Consider the following 5,426-nt stretch of genomic DNA (forward strand, 5'->3'; position numbering starts at 1 on the left):
AGTGCGCGTCCACGATCCCGCCTCGTGAGACTGAAGGTTCTGAGTTCTAGTCCCTCGTGTCAAGATCGTGGATTTGCATTGTTGAGGAGTCCCACAATAGGACGAATCGGCCGTCCAGTGCTTCCAGGTTTTCCATGGTGGTCTAGCTTCAATTGACTCATGATTCCAACTATGAAAACATTCACTCAATTTTTTACGTCATTACAACTTATCATAAGGTATATTTTAATAACGAATAATAACAATCTTTACAAGCTATGATGGATGGTGGCTAGCAGTAGAACTCAGGACGCGCGTTTCATCCTATTTGCGACTAGTCAGCTAAATGTACCTATATCTCAGAGTTATTGTTCACTCTGAGACTCAAACTCAGTACCGTTCGCTTCAAACACCATCACTTAATCTACTGTTAGCCACTATCTATCTTTGTTTATAAAGCTTGTGAATCAAGATAATATCGAGGCAATACGCACAGTATGCACATATGCCAATAATAGACTGACCAGTTGCAGTCCTAACACATCAATGGGAAGATTCAAATAAACAATACTAAGTGAATTCAAACATCAATTCCATTGTTTCAAATTATTCATATGGTTTTTCAAATAATATCATTTATATACTATAACAAACATGATATTAAGATATCATGATTGTCGTCAACATAAATCAAGTGATTTCTGGAATTCTTTAAAATAAAAGAATGTACTGTATATACACATGTAACATAGTTAGAGATTGCTTAGACTTTTATTATTTTGTTGTCATGTAGTAGTGTTAAATATGATTTTGATCAAAGATTTACATATGCTACTATGCATCAGAATGATTCGAGGGTATCTATCACAATTCTATTTGTGGGACTGTTATCTTTATTTTGACTGATAACAAACTCAATCATCATGTGTTAAATATGTTTTTTTTAGATTGTGATTGTTTCTTACAGACATTCCAATCTTCCAAAGTCTTTAGATGAAACATTAATATGTTATTAGTTAGAATTTACCGATCAATTTTGGGTGTATAAGCACGTTTCAATTTGGTTAGTATGAAGGATATAGTATCAGTATAAGCAGGAAGAAAAAGCAAAGATAGATTAGAATTATGGATATCTTGGATAATGAATCATATATTCTTTTAATATCAACTTGTTTCGTTAGTCTTAATAGGTGAAGGATAAGTAAAGTGATGTATCACAATACTAAAATGGATTCAGATATATGGGTTGGCTTTTATCATCTTGTATCAACTCTAACTTAAATGAGATGTCCAGCGGTTGAGAAGAAACTCAAATTTTTATTGACCGATGTGGTTGGGAAATGTATTCTTTGTAATCACAATTGATTGATCACTGGGTGGTGATCAATGTCATGCGTGTCAAGTTGTTTTTAGTGCAGATCGAATGCTATCGGTCAAGTTGCAATGTGGCCACTTGTCTAGGTGGCTCGACACTGCGTGCACTATATTGAGGTAAGATGGTGGTTGAAGGTGATCAATAGGAAACCCTGGACCCTGGATAGCTCAGTGGCAACGTCTCTGACTGTGAAGCTGGGTGATATGAGATCGAATCCGTCACAGAGCACCAGTTCCCTTAAGATTACAGGTACGCCTTGTTGACAAGTGCCAAGTAGCACAAAACCTGGGTCCACGGTTTCCACCATCTTATATGTATTGCTTGTGCTAAACCATCGCCTATCTCAACGGCTTTTGTTATCTGGTGTAGGAGTAGGCTAAGAGAAAAGTAGGAGCGGTGAAACCAGAATGTGGTACCAGTTTATGAAGTAATCAGTATAGAATACCCTATTATGGTTTAAGTCAATATCTTAATCTATGGCTAAAGACTTTATGTGATGTGTTTCTTGACTTTTCAAATCATCTTATACTTTTGATCCTACGAATTAATTCTTTGTCTAATTGTATTGTTGATAGTTAATCTTTTCTTCTACCACTGATACTGTTACTACTTTAACTACTCTCGCATTTATCTTAATAATTTCATCTTGTTGTGATGATATAATTTGGCAAATGATGTATATATGTGTGCCAAGTTCTATGTTTACAGTAATATTCATTACGAAGCATATGATGTAGTGAACTGATTAGAAAATAAAGCAGTATAAAGCTAACAACAGTAAATGAATAAAGTGTATCTTATTAAAAAAGGGAAATAGATGCTTATATTTCGACAAACTTAGTTGTATAAATAATCTTAAAAACGTTTTTGGCTTGTGAAGGTGTAGTGCCGTGCTTCGTTAATCGTTCACCTCGATAACCGTTATAATATAAATCTTAACGGTGCATAAAATCAGAAGGCAAAGAGAAGCGGCAGCTACAGTTTTATTGACAAATGATGTAGGCCAGTAAGTTATAAGCATATGAGTAAATATCAGAGATCGAAGTGAAAATGACATACATTGGAGACGATGGGTAAGCCAACTCACTTTTATCAAGCTTTAATCAATATTTATAGTCAGACAAGAATAAATGACAGACATGTGATAAATAGGATAAGAAGTGTACACACACCTACGTTCATATAAAAATGGACAGGGTTAATAAGTGAATAATTGACAAGGTGAAAACATAACTCATGATGGACAGGTGAATTGACTTGTCCAGAAGTTAGAATAAGGCATATGGCTTAACTTAACAACTGATACTGCAAAGGATATCAATCCACAATCAGGTTTCCGGATACTCTAACTATTAAATCGTTCATACTATCCTATTCAGTGAAGATATAATATTAAGTATTTAATAAGACTTACTAATCAGTTTGATCATTGAATTCGAAAAAAATCCTACTCATTACAGGAATTTAACTAACGATAATTAGGTTACTAATCATGATCTTTTTTGTTAAGATATCAATCATTTTAATGATGTCTGATTTTGTTACCCAATAGGCTATGGAGAACGTAATATGGAATGGAACGCTTCACGATTTTGTGTGTCATCCTTGCGCAGGAGCCATGCTAATCTTCTCTTTATCATTTCAATTTTAGTATGTGTACCCCCGAAGCGAGTAAATGGAGAACGTAAGTCAAAGTAAAGATTAACCAAATCTTATCTCTTTAAAAAAACTTTTATTTATTCTTCAGTTGAATTAAATATATCCTATAACAACGATATACTTTCATTCTTTTTACAAGTGATTACATGTTTTAACCTGTTAACATACTGTACGTGTATATTAGTTAATTAGGTTTTAAATTGTCTAAGGTTTTAATATCGACTCATAAGGCTTGACTAATTAAAATTAATAAACTACATAGGTATTACTATCGTGGTGTGTGTTACTGATGGCAACAAATATAAGTAGTATGTATCACCAATCGAAAGTGAAATCCCTGAAGGCAGAAGGTTAAGAATATCGAAGAAAAGGGAACGAGAACAGAGAACAATTGGTGTGGAAACGAAGGAACAATGAAGTCTGGGACGATTGATTGACATTTTGTAAATGAAGTATTTACCATATGGTTCTCAGATTTTACTAAGATATTCTGTAATTTCGCTTCACTGCTTTTGATTAATGAGTGAGGATATGCAATTCACGTATATGAAGTAGGTTGCCAAGAGTAGATGACTGTCAGTATAATGAATTACTTACCTATTAACTATACACCGTTCCCATGTCCATATTAGAAGTACAGTCTTATTATGTTGTATAACTTTATCACTCTTTGTTCGGTATACTCACCACATCATAATATAGCTAAGAAAAGATTAAGCATGAGTTGACTTATTTTTCTTGATTAAAGATATTTTTAAACGCTCAATGTTTATTTACACAGAAATCAAACTAACTTTCGGTATAGTTTATTAACATGTCAATTGATTAATTGATAGAGCCAAAGTCAATGTCATAAGTAAATCAGTATGAGTTGCTTGTGATTTTACAAGTAGATTATTATCTACCTTTATTATTGAACAGTATAAAATATGTATGATCGTATGTTCCTAACAGTTGTAAACTAATCCCAGTATTAATTATCAGAAGGGGTTTTGTGGAGATTTAGTGAGAAGCAGTGACCAGTGGAGTTGAAACCCCGTCTGTTGTGAAATAGGAACTCACTGAAGACAATTGATGAACGGTTGCTCAAACTTCGTGGATTGGTTGAAGTTAGACATTAACACCGTTGGATGCCGGCCAGTTCAGTGGTCTATCGGTTAAGGCCTCTGGCTCGAGACTAGCAGGTTCTGGGTTCGGATCTCGCGCGGATGCGCACTGCTGGGGAGTCCCACAATAGGACGAAACGGCCGTCCAGTGCTTCCAGGTTTTCCATGGTAGTCTAGCTTCAATTGACTCACGCTTTCAACTATGATAATCCCAGTGTATTAGATAGTAGATAAATGGTGTATATTCACACTGAAATTTTAACTCTAGTTTACGGATTGATCTTGTTTTACTCCCTCCACAAAGATTTCTTGTTCTTAAGTTTTGAAAATATAATTGGAAATCTCATTGTTGTTTATACTTTGAGACGGTTAAGTAAAGGCAAACAAGGAAATCCACAGACTGAAAAATCTCTAGCTACTAATTGAGAAGTAGTAAAGCGCCTGCAAAGTTTTTTACTTGGTACATAACTTCAGAGGTTTTATATATATGAACAATAAAATTATCGTTCCGTCAATTCTGTGACTGAGTTATTCAACCCAGTTTAGTTGACTGAAGTAATTTTACACAACAGCGAGGAGAACTATATATTAGCAAAAGATTCTTTATACAGTTTAAGTAAACTGTCTAAATATTCTAAAATGTAAATCCAATGGGTTGATTGATTCCACAGGGAAGTACAAGTTGGTCAATGTTATAAACCAGCAACTCATTTCTACAACTTAACAGTCAGAAATTATAGATGAATAGAGAACATCAGTATTGAATAATTTGTTAAAGTAGGATAAATCATCTTAATGAAATTAAACTTAAATTGAAGCGTTATAAAGGATGTGTTACAAGTACTGATATCCCATATTGGTAAATCTCTAAGCATGCCATCGTGGTAATGAAAATTAGCATTAACAAACACCTTCAGGATATCCCACATAAGAAATTTATAGACTGTTCAACTTTAGATGATTTCAAGGCAAATGGTCACGCTTATCTTCCATATAAATTTTCGAAATGTCCATACATGTTTATAAATAACAACATTTTATAACACTGAAATGAATAAACTAATTAAGACAATTCAGGAAACCCGTAGATTCCACGTTTGTGTTCAATTGAAGACCGGTTTTGCAGTAACAACCATATTGCCTACTTGTATATTATAAGTAGTAACTAAACGCATTAGAAATAACCAAAGTTGCTGTACTTAAGTAATGTAAAAGATTCACAGAGAATAGTAAACCGTTCGAATTCCTCTTGTTTCGAAGACATAGGATGCTGGATTAAGTTTGACTTGCTTTGATAGTTTTCCCAT

This window comes from Schistosoma mansoni, chromosome 4 (genome assembly GCF_000237925.1).
Source record: "Schistosoma mansoni strain Puerto Rico chromosome 4, complete genome".
NCBI classification, from domain to species: Eukaryota; Metazoa; Platyhelminthes; class Trematoda; order Strigeidida; family Schistosomatidae; genus Schistosoma; species Schistosoma mansoni.